This window comes from Haemaphysalis longicornis, unplaced genomic scaffold, assembly GCF_048455015.1.
Source record: "Haemaphysalis longicornis isolate Haplotype H1 unplaced genomic scaffold, Haemaphysalis longicornis Haplotype H1 scaffold_7, whole genome shotgun sequence".
In the NCBI taxonomy this organism is placed as follows: domain Eukaryota; kingdom Metazoa; phylum Arthropoda; class Arachnida; order Ixodida; family Ixodidae; genus Haemaphysalis; species Haemaphysalis longicornis.
Genome location: NW_027526422.1, coordinates 146898096 through 146914602, shown reverse-complemented (window position 1 = coordinate 146914602; position 16507 = coordinate 146898096).

Here is a 16507-nt window from a genome sequence, read left to right as displayed (position 1 = left end):
ATTTTTCGGCCATTTCCGACAACGCGTGCGTGATTATCCTTTAGAAGGCTTGTGCTCAACACGACAAAGAAAAAACGCAATAATTAGGCATGTCCCTCCCCGCTTAAATTTCCGCGATCATTCCGCGCGTCTTTGCGTCCCTGGGCTCGTTTTTCCGCCTATTAGACAACTTTTCAAACTCTTTAATGAGGGAAGCATCATGCGTTCACCCTCGGTGGGTTTTGTCACACCTTTATTTAACTATCATTGCATGCAACACAAGTGCAATTGCCGCCGTCTAGGTTTAGGCGCCTCTACATGCCTTCCCACATATTTTGTCGCAAGACATGGGCGCAGCTTGCCAAATTACTCGTGCATCCTGCTTCAGTGCTGCAATCATTTGTGCTGTGTCGCCTTGTCGAGGCCTTCGCTGATGCTGAGAGTGCAGTCCGAGCATTTTTCAACAGTACGAACACACGCATTCATTAATGGTGAATTCTTCACCAATTCTAGCCTGTCGCTCTTGATGCGTAGGTCGAAAACGTCCCTGTCGAACGGCCTGCTCCAAAGCCAGCACAAAAAAAAATTACAATTTCGTTCAAGCCCACCTGTGCAGACGTGTCCGCCATCTCGCAATCACGATGCGTACTTATAGAGGGTGCAGGCAATCAGTAGCGGGAAGATCCGCAACGAGTCGCACTGCTCTGTTAAGCATCCAACCACAAGTTGTTCGCAGCTCTGCATGACCAGACATGCCCCGTTATGAGCTGGCGCCATGGTGCCGTGTACTGCTCCAGGATAATAAACCAACGCATAAATATGCGCTTGTGATGCTAAAGGAGTTCGTTCATATGAGAGAATTTACAAAATTCCGCCTGGAGCCATGTGCACAAATTGTAGTGTGCGGGAGCTTTTGGACTCTGTAACAACGGTAGAGGTTCTTCAAAACTCCTGTAGGATGGTGCTTGAAATGGAGGTTGTCGGACAAGAACCTGCGTATTCAGCATGGTATGGCCGATGGCGAAATGGAGGTTGTCGGTTCTTTGAGGATCTTGTAAGGTGGTGTTTGAAGAGTAGGTAGTCCAGCTGGTGGGCAATCGATAGAGTAGAAAGGGAGTTGGTGCGCAAAAGGGTGAGAGTCGCCGGCTTGTCTCAATATTTTAAATAGGTTGACCTAGGATTCGTATTCCCAGTCAAAACTAAGGTCTTATGCAAGCTAGGGTAAGGAAGTACAGCCGGTGGTTGCCTGGAATTGAGTTTTGGAGAGTATTAAACTTTGTTGCATTTATCTGTGACGCACCATTGCCACGGTGTGTTTGGCGCTAATGGTGCAGCTCGACGCGTATTGGTGAAACTGCAAAAGATGAAACAGCGGTGATGAGACGAGATGGAGGTGCGCTACGGCCAACTCTCTTGTCCCTTTGGGGTCGTAATCCTGACATAACTGTGGCTGTCGTACTGTAGGTGTAAAAAATGAAGCGCCACTCATCCGCTCATACTGAGGTGTTTCCACATGGTGGAATCCCGTGGACTCCTTCGTGCGACGCCCGCTAGCCAAGCACGCAATTCCATGAAATTAAGCAGCTCCCGCTTCATCAGCTCCGAATCGTTTTGGAAGTTCTGGGTAAAGAAATATCGTGTTGCATTTCACAACTACCGCCGGAACTGATTGCATGGACGATGCAACGCACATTTGCCAAAAGGAGCGTGACTATGACTCAGGCCACTACTCCCATTCGAGGCAGGCGGCCTTAAATTCACCCGAAAAAGGGGCCAGATGAGCCATGTCTTATGACGCAAGACAAGAAAGGCTTCAATGTCTTCATGTAAGCCAGCTCGTCCAGAACACTTAAGCTCTTGCTCGCTAGACGTCACATGCCTCGCGAAGCTGATTCTCTAGTCAGTGTAAACGGCGGGCTCCGCGGTAAACCTATGCAATAGGTCACGTTGTCGGGCCGATTCCGGCTTGCAGAAGCCCCATGTGCTAGTTTTCTGCTTGTGAGAATTCCCTGCCCGAACAAACTACATCTAAGAGCTCTTTGTGCAAGTTACACGTCTCAACACTTTGGGGCCTGAGTATCCAGCAGGGTCACTAGGCCACGAAGATGTGTCGCCAAACTGGCGACTTTTCGAGACTGGTGGCGATGGACATTTCGCTGTGGCGACTTGGCTACTTTCTGGCTCCTTTGAGCAATTGCGATTTCATATATTTCCGGGCTCTTCCAACGCCGAACTTTTCAAAAAAGTGGCTTGTGTGACCCTTCAGTGCACTTCAGCTATCGAGACAAACTGAACAAACGGAACAGAATGAACGTTCACGCATATGACGGTAAACACACCATCGAAGAGTGCTACTTACCGGCATAAATCGGAATTTGCCTTTTTCTTTTTAACATGCGACACCTGATGTCGTACGAATAGCGTCAAACCTCCATGCAACACTGTCCGTTAAAGTGTAATGCTTCAGTACTTTACGAGAGCTAGAGATTTCACGCAGAGTAACGTGAAGTGTGCGCGACGATGAAATAGTAGCCACGGGAATGTAAAGAGGCAGCGAAAGTGGTAAAACGTGGTGTGCAGCGAACGCCAGTTTTAAGCCCTTATTCTTTGAATGCTTTGCTAAACTTGCACATTTTAGCTTTTCTGTACACAGTAGTCAAACGCTGTCGCTTTCTCGCAAGACAGCAAACGAATAAAAAAAACGTCTTATATGGTTTTCTACTCCTCGCAATTTCTGCAGTTTTTTGGCGAGGGTAATCAAAAAGTATTTTAAGAGCAGAAAAAACTGCGCATCAAAGACAAGATTAGTACAAAGTGGACAGGACGGGCGCACCTTCTCCCCTCTGCTGTGGTGTGCGTTAGGAGGCAGGACCTGCGCCCGTCCTCACCCTTTGCAGCTGTCTCATCTTTGATGCGCAGTATATTGTCTACACTTGAAATGCAGCACCAACTAGCCCAACATGCTGCAATCAAATAGTACTCACTAGCATCGCTTTGCAGACGCTGGCGAGTTTTGTGGCTCCTTTTCAAATATTCACTTTACGGTGGCGACTTTTTCGGCTACTTTGGGATATTTCTTGGCGACATTTCTTGCTGAGGGCCCGGAAACCTAGGTAGCAAGCGACACAGGGTCCTCAGAGGGAGTCCCCAGCTCCCCAGAAACTGTGTGCACAGAGAGAACGTGACGTCCAACTAGTGTGCGTTAGGAGACATGCCCCATTTCCAAAAGGCTGTGTCTAAAGTTCCGTTCGACGGTACTATAAGCACTCCACCATATTGACCTCGACCTCTGTTTTGTAAAAAAACATGACGCGTCTAGTACTACATCGCTCTCCGCAGTGTAACTTAAGGTAACTCCCCCTAACCTAACATAACGTAACATAACATAACGAACAGAAAACAATCATTTAAAACTCCAAGGTCTAACCTAAGTCATGAAAATCGTAACTCAATTTAAAGATGAAAAGAAGAAAAGAGGCAACAGCCGGTATCAAACCACCATCCGCGGCACGGGAATCTATGACGGAGCCTCTACACCACAAAGGCACACGCTTGGTGCTGTGCCAGCCAAGTCTTCAATTACCGAATGTCGTCGGACGGCACTCTAGTCATGTCTGGAGCCTAGAGCGTCTTCGGATGGCACTTTAGACACCTAGTTCCCAAAACTAGTAAATCCCTGTCGCAAGCACCGCCAGGTGGGGCTCGGCGGGAGGGGATGAAGAGAGGAAAATGCTCGGTTCAGTACGGGCACACCTCACGAGATCCATCCCTTTACCCCGCTTCTGAAAGCACTGCAACACGTCCTTCGAACCTGCAATTCCGCCTTTCATTTAATATTATGTTTCGTGAATAACTGCAATTGAGCTCACGCGATGCAGCTGTGTGACCAGAGAAGTCCCTTAAGACTCCAATGATCCGTTTTAGTAAACCTCCACCACGCTGTCCAACGGAGGCCACATCGAACCCAATTTTTCCGTCTGCCGAGTACAATGGCGACTTTATTAACCCTTTCGGTCCTGATTTTTTTATTTCAAGCAAAACAGTGTTTTCTGTGTGTTTTCCTAAATTTTAGGGTCCCATAAGCCCACAAACAAAAAATAGTCTTGAAAGTAAAAGTAATACCAGATTTATTAATGAGGAAATTAGGACATTTGACAATTAAAAATTTTGTGTAGAGCAATGACATCACTTTTGCACATTTTCCTAAACGTTATGACTGTATGAAACTGCAAACAAAAATTCAGCTTCGTAGTGCACGTATTTATAGATTTACAAGGTTGGAAATAAAACTGAGACCACCATTTTCTTCACCCTTAGTGTCGTAATTTCGACTTCACCAGTCTGGTTCTTTTTTGCAGCGAGCAGCTCCACCAAAATGAAACAACACTGATATCAATCGCAACAGGAATCATTGAAGGACAATTAACCAAAAAACTATCAGTTTTGGTTTCGTTCTCTATGCGCTAGAGAAGCTACAATGTGATGGCGTCAGTGGACGCCACCAGGGCTGGAAGGGTTAAGTCGTAAAGACATGCCAGCTATCGCGGAGCCCTGGTCAGACATCGTGGCCCTCTTGGCCCTTAACTGTGGACACCCTTTTTGGGAAATCTCCTTAGCTGATCACCTGAAAGAAGATGAGCAGAGCAATTAGCTTCCACTTTGGCTTTATTATAACAGCTAAAAGCAGCGAAATAGTCTTATTCCCTTTCTATTCCCTCCCACGCGGAAATGCCACCGTAATGGGGCATTCGGCCCTACGTCACACTGTTGTTCTATGCGCTAATTTGCGATAGCACTATTTCGAATTTGCATTCCTGTTACCCCTAACATGACACGTCGAAGGGACTTCGTCTGTTGTGTGCATCAAATCGCTAATGTGGTACCGGTAACACAGCCTAAATAAGTTAGTCAAATCATCTCTAGTTTCAGTCAACTAGTGCGGAATATTTTATTCACACATCCAGTTGCAGCTCTGACATGTCTGTCCAGTCTGTGTGTCTATACATTCCCCAAATGTGAAAAAAAGAAAAGAAGAAGCAGCACGTTACCGTTCACACACCGTCTACGGTAATAATACGCAATTGTATTGTTAGAAAGTAATAATATATCTACCAGACTGAGTATTCTTGTGGACAGACTTCCACATGCCTCCCGTAGCAAGGAAGATGCAGGGGAAGCGCTGATCAGCGGGCTCTGCTAGAATAGCTACTACTGTAATCTTGTACCCATGGCGTAGACGCACATTGAATAATATACGATTTAAGAGATTAACTGAAGAGATTGGTTCAGATACTCCCACTTTTCGCTAACATCAGTTGCAGGACCGAGTCGTTTTAAAACTGACAAATGTCTTACGAGACGCGGGTCACAACTCGTCTTCGGAGCATCTCCCATATAACTCTAAAAGGAACTTTTAAATAGTGCCCTAGTTTTTCAATGCGTTCTTTTCTAACACCCGTAATTTATTTATAGTTGACATGACGAAGCTGGTCGTTTAATTGCTTTGTTATGCATCAAAATTTGCTTGCAGTGTGAAACTGATAGTGTCGCCGGCGCTAAGTAGACACTCGAATTAAAAAGGTACGTATTTGGATAGGCAGGCAACGCCAACTAAAATGCGTCCAAGCGCTGAGCGCTATTCGGGCAATGTTCGTACAAAACTGAGGTGAAATCCAGAATGTCGTCGTGCAGGCGTGGATAAATTTGGCACGGGTTCAACAAACGACTCAAGTTTTCTTGTTCACATATATGTGTTTCCAAGAAGGTGAACATTACTAAATAAACGGTAAGTAACGAAAATACGGATTCTCAGCTGTTTTAAGCAAACAAAGGGGAAAATTGGGTAATTTTTATGGATGCACTGCAGTCAAACGCAGTTATAACGAACAGCGTGATTCAACGCGACTTGTTCGGTATACGAAGTAGCTCGATACTGCCGCGAATCATGCATTGGGTTTGTTCACTTGTGTGTTTTGTTCTTGGTGCCCGGCTGCGCAAGGCTGTTATCTGTGCACGAAGCGAAGCGCGTGTTCCATTCTTTCTTCTTTATGCCACGCGGGTTATCTCACTTAATAGGAGAATGTTTGCCCTGTTGTTACTAGACTTCGTCTTCTTCATCTTCTTTGATCTCCAGTGTTCCCGATGTAATTCGACGGTTCTAGAAACAAGCACGGCGAATGATAAAGGCTCGCGAGCAGACACCAGGCCGTTCGAATTTCCGACGCTCGCCTGCGCTCGGTCGAAGTCTCGGCCATTCGAAAACACTCGTACGCCGACTGCATTTCACGCACTCCTGTCGACTCGCCCCCACGGGACTCCGACAAAGACTCCACGTTTCTCGGCATCGTGACGGAAAGCGACCTCGCCGCCCAGCAAAGCGCAGGCCCCGAGTTGCGCGTCATGATCGAAGGACGCAATGTCACAGTGACAAGGGGCTTTTAAGCGAACCTCTACTACATTCTGCTTGAAGAATTCGGTACTAGTAAAGAATTCCGACGCCACAACGAGAGATAAGTAACTTCTCATCATCCCCGCCGTCCTCCACGACGAAATCTTGGAAGCACGTCACGACGAACCATCATCAGGGCACCCCGGAACGGCACGTATGCATGCTCGCAAAGATCCCGACAATATATTGCTTGCCCCGCCTTACGACCAACGTCACCCATTGCCTCCGGAGCTGACGCGACTGCCAGCTGCAAAAGACGCAGCCGACGAGACTCGCCGGACTTCTCAGCCGATTGCCGTACCATGGAGGCCCTTCGAACAGGTCGGAATGGACCTTCTGGGCCCGTTCCCTACGCCACGAGCGGAGAATAAGTGGGTTGTTGTAGCGGCTGACTATACCGCCGCTCTCACAAAGAAGACTGCTCAAGAAGTCGCGTAGTTCTTCACAAACCAAGTTGTGGTGCGACATGGAGCCCCTTAAGTCCAAATCACGGACCCCGGAACGGCCTGTACTGTGGAGCTCATGCAAGGAATCTTCGTTACAGAAACACGGATCGCCGAAGAGCGACGACCTACCACCCAAAACGAACGGGTTAACGAAATGTCTGAACAAGACGATCGCAGATATGCTATGTACGTCGACGTTGAACATAAGACGTGGTACTAAGTCCTCCAGTATGCTACGTTTCCGTACAATGCGTCTATCCAGGAAACTACGCAGATGACACCGTTCGAGCTTGTCTACGGAAGACGGCCGACTACGATGCTTCACACCATGCTACCACATGTGGACGACGACGACCTCGACGCCGCCGTCCAAGAATACCTTCAGCGTGCGGAGGAGGCCCGCCAGCTCGTTCGAGTTCTTATAACGAACCAACAGCTGGTGGATGCCCGAAGCTGCAACCTGTGACGCCGAGACGCCGATAACCACTCAGGGGGTCTTGTCTGGGTTTGGACCCCTATCCGACGACGCGGACTCCAACGGCGTGTTGGACAACTTACGAGGTGAACTCCGACGGTGATTCCGGCACATCGCGACTGCGAACGCGGCCTGAAGTCGTCCACGTGGTTTGCCTCAAGCGTGCTACGCAAGATGACGGACTTTTAGGGCGTTGCCCTTGGGCCGCCGTCTATGGGGTGAGCCGTGTCGTCGGCGTCACCCAGCGAATGATGGCAAGACCGACGAGTGAAATAAAAAAAATTACACATCTTCACGCCGTGAACGATGCCGAGGGTGCGAAGAACTGGGACGCAAGTTGTATATTCCCTGTGTGATGAGCGTCATAGTCCGTGCGTGCTGATGCACTCTCACTTTTAAAATGATTTTGAGGTGCAGTAAATACACTGTAAATGACAAGCGCCACACGAAAGGCAAATTGCGTCCCAGTGCTTCGCAACCTCGGCATCGTTCACGGCGTGGAGATGTGTGATTTTATAGGCCCGAATTGGGCTGAATTGACACTAATTATCGCGCAATACATGCATTAATTAATGGACAAACGTGTGTGCTGTGTATATATGTACAGTGTTTTATTGATGGTATAGGTGGTCCGTTGTGACGAGTTCCGGGTTGCGTTTACCCTTCACGATTATGTGATCGGTGAAGTGCAGAGACAGTGATTCTTCGAGCGGGGCTAGATTGCAGTTGGCAAAGATGAGGTCTATGCACGCTCCCCTGATGGTCGTCGGTTTATTCCGGAATGCGCTTATATAGGCATTGCACGGCAACGCCCTCTCGAGTAGCTGGATGTATTCACTGAAGTTCTAACTGTAATTGAAACTGCTCTTTTTCCGCGAATTATCGGCGACAGTTTATGGTTTTTGCTTTGTTTTTGCGTTTTATACCCTTTGAGAATCGCGCTCTTTGCTACTGCAGTTTGCGGCGCTCTCCCCAGATGGCGCGGGGATGGTACTAGGTGGCTTGACTCAGATATTTCTCTTACAATACTGTGCGAACGAAGAACGCCAACGGATAACGGAAATAGCAAAATCCTAAGGTGCTTCGCACCTTACAGCGAACGATAAAAGAAAGCAAAGGCGGAGAGTCGCGAAATTGGGAGGGGAGGGCGGTTCGCTCTGGCTGCGCGAGCCAGCGTTCTCCCAAAGGGGGAGCGGAGGGGGCAGTATGCTGTGCCCGCATGAGGCGCTCGACGGCGCGACGCTTGGCGTTCGCTTAAAGAAACCATGAAGACAACACATAGGTTTGGTTCATTCAAAAGATCGCCACATTGGAATCATTGTGACACCACTTTTAACGTAACTTTCGCTCAAATAAGCTCTGTAATTAGGAAAAACGGGAAAGGCCATGCGACCCACTGGCTCATTTCCCGCAACAGAACCTATTATGTCATACCAGCCAGCTCTGTGATTTGCGGAGGCCGGCAAACGCAAATTCAAACGCAAAAGCAAACGCAAATTAGGCATAGCTTATAAGCTTTCCGAATGAGCTATTTGCGCTTAAATTTAGGCCACATTCTTTTTAAAGCAGTAAGAATGGTGGGACCGACAGTGGAAGCTACGAAAGCACACATAAGCACAGAAGTACCCATGCCTACTGCTGCAGGTACTGCGCGAACTATGCTTGGTTTAGCTACACAGCACTGCGGGTCATTGGGGTTGTCTCAGACGATACTTGCCGATTGACGCAAGCAACGGTGTATTACGCGACCATATTTGTCGAGCGAGCACTCTGTTTCACGAAACGATTATTTTCTGCCTGAACAAAAACAACCCTGGTTTAATACGGTCGAAAACAAACCAGAGGCAGGAAACGGCTTGCAACACTATGGTGTGGTGGCGCCATCTAGGTTCACTAATGGTAAAAAAGGCTTTCCAATCGGCTGCAGAGCGGACGCATCCTGTGATGCCATTGCAGACCACGAAAACACAGGATTCAGCGGGTTAATGAAACTTTTAACGCAAATGAATTCCTCAGTGAATAAAACATCGTTTGCATCCGGACAAACGCTGGGGACACTATAAGGTACGAAATCTTTCGAATAAAACAAACTTGTAGTTTGCCTTCATGGCTCCTTTGCGCGTTCGCTTGAGACGCAGCTCGCTGTCCCTACCTGAGACGCACTTCGCGCCGCCGACGTAGAGGCTCATCATCGCTGCCGTCGAGAGAACCCACGAGTGAGTGCTGCATCAGCGCACTGCTGCTGCGCCCAAATATCGCATTACGGAGTACCGCAATCGCCAGCCATTTTTTTATTGTTTGTTAGGACTGTCCGTTTATTTTAGCATCGAGTCGATGCACTTTTAGAGGGGAAGGGGGTAATGCGCGAAATATGCACAGGGTTTATTTACGTATGTGTTTTGTTTTTCGCGCCTGGCTGCGTCTGGCTGTGTTACCTGTGGGCCAAGCGAAGCCCGGGTTCCATTCTTTCTTTTTTATGCCGCATGGGTTGTCTGTTTTGATAGGGAAAGTGCTTTGCCTGTTATTACTAGACTAGAATAATCTTCTTTGATCTCCAGTGTTTTCGGTGTAATTCGACCGTTCGAGAAACAAGCACGCGGGAAGATAAAAGCCCGCCGGGCAGAAGCCTCGGCATTCCCTTGGCCGACGCTCGCTTGCGCGCGTGACTTTGCTGACTGCTGCCTCGCCACCTTGTATTCTTTGAGTTGTTAGGGGAGCACAAGTTCGCTCCAATAAACTTTGTCCCTGCAAGAAAACTCAGTCACCTTTGGCTTCGTGACAATGTAAACGAGCCCGCTTATAACAAACTTCAGTGTCGAATTCCTTATAGACAATGTGAATAGTTGATTGGTAACGCGTTAACGAAGTGAAGACCAAGTCACACACCATGAATAGGAAGCTACTGGAAAAGGAATCTATTGGAGAGAATTTACACCTTCGAATGCGTGTATCTTGAAATGCGCTTCGGCATTAAACTTATTTTCGTCAAGCTCGCGCAGAGAATTATCTCAAGTTTGTCGGAAAGCGGCACGGTTGCATTCCAGCGTTTCATAGCAAGGTGTCAACGTAGCAGTGCCAAGTGCACGGGACGTAGGTATGGCTGGAATGCCGGCATCGTGAGAGCAGCACAGCTGTTCTGGCCGTTTTTTTTTTTTTTTTTTTTTTCATAAAGCGCGGTCTCTCCGGAGCTGCTCGCACGTCCTTGATCACGTGGCAGGCAGCTGCCGAATAGGAGAGCTGCAAGGCGAGGCGGGCAGAAGGCGCGAATTTCTCGCAGTGCAACAATGTTCTAGAACCCTTATTCTAGAACACTCTGCCACTGCTACGTTTGGCCTGGACATTAGGCGCCGGCTAGGCACAGCCGGCGCACAGGCCCGTTGGCGGCCGGCTGGTGGCCGATTGCCCGCGCTCAGAGTTCGATATACCGAATGTTTATTTCGTCATAAAAAATACATTTTACAGGCATAATGGCAGAAAATTCGAACCTTGAGCGTTCGCTATAAAGCATAATTAGCTCTATCCGAGTTCGTTACAGTAGGGTTTCATTGTAAGAGGGTGATTCTTAATGGCACCCCAGCAAAGTCCGTAATAGGAGGTTTAGATTTCCTCCCAATTTTTCGTTCTTTCTTTTCGCACGGTACAAAGGGAGCGATGCGGTCACTCAGCTTGAATCTACACGCTTACGAAATGCGGGAAACTGCGACAGACTGAGTTGTTTCCCAAGCTTAAAAACATTGAAGTTCGTATCAACATTTCCCAGGTCAAACGCTGCTCATTAAGGTTTGGAATTTTACGATTAGGCATTTTGCATTTATCATGGAACCATTCGCAACGAAAATAACGGTAAACCCAAAAGCTACCAGTCGGACGAGGTTATTTACTGCTCCTTACAACGTATCTTGCGTTCTCTGACGTCGCAGGACCCACGTGATGACTTTCCTTGGAATGCGCGCCGTGCTGAACCTGCTGCCAGCCGCAATGGGTGACGCTCATGACGAACCGTTCCTGCAAGACGTGCTGGCGCAGCGCTACGGCGGCCGCGTGGAGCACTTTTGCGCGGAAAAGACATTTGCGCTCTTTCGCTTCCACTTCATCAGCGTGTTTGCCCAACGCATCTCCAACGACACTACGCAGAAGGTACGACCAGTTCTGCTGGCGAGAAGGAACTGGCAGTATGATAGCATGAAGCAGTCGCTCAAAGCAGGCTGTGAAAGGCCCAACCGCATGCACGCGTGACATCGAAGCACGCGTATAATCGACGTACTCGCGCAACGACGCACGCCTGCTGCGACATACGCTGCGGCTTTTACGTCGACTGAGGACGCCGGAGAGGGAGAGTAACCACATAGGCGCCGCACCGCGCACGTGAACCCAGCGTACTCCAATGCGTCGCGCAGTGCGGCTAGGCTACCCCGGATTCAGCTTTGTGGCGACCTGTTCAACTACATTTTAACTGAAATAAAACAGATAATACCGGTTATCACAAAATACAAAAACAATTGACTTAGTTCTTGGGACAATGAAAAACTTTAAGAATTAGTATGCTTACCTGGCAGGCACTGAACCCTCCGCATATGGCGCAAACTCCCTTGCTCCCGTAGTTGCTCCTTGCTTGACGTGTTTTCTTTCGTTGCCTGCTCTCCGTATTTTTCAAATTGTTTAGTTTTATCGCATAATAATAGTACATTTAGCTTATTTATCAATTAGCTTTACCTGCTATGCGACCGGACGTGCAGGTAACATCACCTCCAGTGGTGGACGTCAATGCTGTGAGCCCGATAGTTTGCGTCGATATCTGGCTGGCTCAGAGTTGGGCGTAACAAGTGTGCAGCAGAGTTTTCCGCGTACGCCGGAGTACGCTGATCTTACGTGCACTTACGCCGGGCTACGTCGTTGCGGGAGTACGTCGATTTTACGGCGCACGTTAAAGATCCCCAGGTGGTCAAAAGTAGTCCGGAGCCCTACACTATGGCGCGCCTGATCGCCCGTGAAGCGTCGGCCCGTTAAATCCACATATTTAAATAAATAAGTCGATTTCACGCGTGCATGTAGTTAGGCCTTAATGGACTACGTTGTGTGCATCAGAACTTATAGCGCTTTCCGCTTTCAATCCCACGGTTATAACTATACATGTCGCCTTGTATTTGCGTGTGCGTGGTGGCCTTTCTTGCAAATATTCTAATACGAACAAAATTTCGCTAAACAAAAGGAATACAAGGACTGTAGATGACGACACACGTATGTCTGAATGTCCTCCAAGCGGGCATAAAGCAGTCCGCAGCTCCTCTTCCAGCAGTTCAAAGTGAATTTTCATAGATTTATTAAGGCGTGTGGATTATATTGTTTTGCGCAAATTTACTTTTTGTTTTACGGTGCAGATCCGGAGCGATATTAAAAATATTTATCTACCATCTATCCAAGAGATCTTTAAGAAAGACGTTGATTCCCCGCCATTGTACCAAACTGTCGAAAAGAAGGTACGTAGGAAATTTGCAGTATGTGCATCCTCGCTCTTAAAATATTGATTTCACTTTTCGCTGTTTCTCTGAAGAAGTGATGTCTGGCTTGAGTTTCTGCGAGAGCTTTGCAATTGCGCTTCTTTGCTGTCGTGCGGTCATAAGATTCGCATGGTTTGAAGAGTAACGAAAAAAACACGGACAGACAGGACAGGCGATATCCTGTACTCTGTCCTGTCTACTATGTGTTTACCTCTATTCTGTCCTGTCTACTCTGTGTTACCTCTAGCACCTGTCCTGTCTACTGTGTGTTCACAATCCTTCTTTTGTAGCGTAAGCTACACTGGCTGAGGTTGAGCAGTTTCGCGTGTGCCGTGAAGGGCCGTTCTGCGCAAGCGCGAGGGGCATCGGATTGGATTGGATTGGCTTGGCTTGGATTAAATTGGATTGGATTGGATTAAAGTGGATTGTGTTGCGTTATAACCGCGGCAGACGCACTGGCACAGGCGCGTGCCCAGATGCGCAGTAGCGCATCTGGGCAGTAGCGCAGTAGCCAAGTCTGACGCTGCGTCGGAGCCGCTTGATAGCCGTTTCGTGTAGCTCGTAAAGAGCCGTGCTGAGCATGCGCCAGCACGGCTCTTGGCAGCATGCCAGCACGTGCGGAGCATGCGCCAGCACAGTGACTGGACAGGACTGGACTAGACTGGACTGGACTGCACTGGATTGGGCTCGATTGTACTGGGGTGCTGCACTTTAGCTCAGGCAACGTATATCCTGGCATAGCAGAGCTAACCACTACTAATTTTTTTCGTTGCGCTTCAAACCCTGGTAACAACACACCAGTAAGCGCAGGCTGCAAAGGACCTATTTACATGCTATCATTATAAAGGCGTGCGAAAAACTACTGTCACTTGCTTAGTCAAGTATTTGATATTAAAATCGCATTTTAATTCTTGCCAGTACCTAACTCACTTGTGCGTGTAATCTTTGCTCGTACATTTCGACACTTCAAAAAGTGCTAAGGAAACGGGGGTTTATATACACTCGCAAGAAATGTTTAAACTGATACTCTACACAATAAACGTGCGCTAAATGGAATGCATTAGCATTGTTTCCCATCGGGAAATTCGTAAGACACGTTTATTTTTTACAAAAACACCTGAAGTAAATTTGGTACCTCGCTTTGCCATACATTCTGAATTACGCGATTCCAGTTTTGAGAAGTCATTTACGGCATGGGAGCTTAAGGATCCTGCACCGACACTTCGCAAGATCTCAGTGACCTATAAGCCAACGTAAAATTAGGCATCATGCAATAGCTCATGAATCTTGAGACAGCTTTACTACGCTTGGACACTCACCCTCTGTCCGAACAAAAGATTTTGGGCACGTGGGCTGACAATAGGAAGCAAAGCGTAGCCGTTAAAGCCCTGCTTATATTACTTGGTGACTCCTTTTTGGATTCTCGCCTCTAGGTTGCGAAAAATTGAACAGACTGCGAAGTAATGTCTGAGCAGTTTCTTTTTTTTATGGATGATAGTCATGTGCTTAAAAGTGAACTGTAGTCATCTGACTCAGCACCCCGTTGTACATGAGACGTTTATTGGTTTACTGTTGTACATAGTTCATTTGTCGATTTCATGGTCACTTGTCATACCTTCCATATTCATTCCTTTCTCTTTCTGTCCCCAGTACCCTCCCCCCAGAGGGAAGTAGCAGGCCCAAGATCAATTTCTCAGGCCGACCTCTTCCGCTTTTTCAATAAACATTTACTGTCTCTCTTAATTCTAAAAAAAATCGTATTCAGGGGGTTAGCCTTCGCAACCCAATAGTAGGCACCAAAATCAAATTTATAAACTAAGTTTACCACCTTGGTTGTGTCTGCTCCGGTAGCGTAGCCGCCTTATAAGTCGTATGATATATCAGACAAAGCCACTTATTCAAAAATCGTCTGTGCTTAAGGGGACACATCCTATAAACCAAACAGCGCAATATTACCGAATGTTGACACTCTGTATGCTCATTCTCCTCCGTGGTCACGGTGTTGACTGGGACCTGACTGCGCCTGCGCGCGAGGGAAGGGTGAGGAGGACACCCTCCACCATAACGAATGCGCGGGCATGGCGAGGGTCGGCCTCCTGAACTAATCTACCTTACCGCGACCAATTGCGCGAGCGCCCAGACGGGTCCCGGTCAAAACGACATGCACGCATACCACGGCGCATACGGAGTGCTAAAATTCTCTAGGATCCGGTATAAGCCGTTCGCTGAGCAAAACAAAATCTGTAAACATCTGTGTTTTAAAGCATTTAAGTAAATCGATTTGTTAACATTCTGGTTCAAGCCTGTCAGTAAACCTGTCGAAAGTTGAGTGGTCATGTTTGGCTTGAGCTAAGAACGTCAACATGGAATTGGGGTCATGTAGATCTCCACCTCCAAGATTTCTCTCGCTTGCCAGCGTTGAGATCTACTTCAATATCATTGAAACCTAGGTATCTTTTTTTCCTTTTGTACAGGAGCGCCGAAGTGATATGTAAATATTGTAGAGTTACTTGTGCAGAAAAATGTCGAAGTTGGTAGGCCATGTTGCAACCACCCGGGGTGTTTTCGCAAATTTATACACTAGAAACATCAAGTCGTATTTCTGCTTCCCCCACCCCCCTACGACGTTCTGTAAGACGTGCAGGGTATTTTTTTTCGGAATTGCCACCCGCGGCTTGCCGATCAAAACCGCCAATCAAATCGTCCGACCGACCCGCTGACAAGCCGTCGGAAATCAATTGGGAAACGAAGACTGAGCATCAAGAGGATCCGTGCTGTGATGACCGTTGATCTGCTTTGTTAGCTTGTAGCATATAAGGTTCTACAGTCAAAAGCGGCCGCGGCGGCCGCTTTTCTGACGGAGGCCAACATCAAAAACGCCGGCGTGTTCGAGATTTCGGTGCACGAAAAAATCCCGAGGCGGTCGAAATGAATCCGGAGCCGTCCACTACGGCGAGCCTTATCGCCTGCACTGCGTAGGCGCGTTAAACCCCACAGTCAATCAAATCAGTCAAAATAACTCCGCATTAGCGTGAATGTGATCCGAATTTTGGTTTGATACGCCGCAGTCACTTCGATTCAAAAGAGCTCAAGCTGCATATGCGAGCCGCACTGGCACGCTTGTAGAACTTCTATCAGCCAAGAGCAGAAGAGTTACCTAAGTTAATATAGATAATCCGGAAATAAAATCGACCTACGCTTTTATCGTGAACCGTGAAACAAAGTTGCCAGGCGCCCTTTTTGCGCAATGTGAAGTAGAGATTTGCAGGACGACCGCCCATCTTCGAGCGCTTTCCCTGTCCGCAACGACTGCGTCACTTAATAAGAACGAAGTCCCTGATGATTGTGAAGAGCTAAGAGGAATCTTAGAGCGCAAGCGTTTATTGAAGATCTTCTGAGCTAAGCAGCTTAGAATGCTGCAAGGAACACATTAGGAGCTTTTATAACCCGAAGAGATAGTCATCAGCCAGATTTGCCCTAATTTTTACGATTACCGGTCAGTTCTTGTGGCTTAGTGATCAAAGTAATGGGAACGGTCCAACGTCACTATGCGAGAAGTTCTCGTTTGAACCCATTCCCATTTCAACTTTCTCGTTTGGTCCCTCCCGTTTCAATCTGGTACGAAACGACCTTGCCGTTTCGAATTTCCCCATTTAGCGCC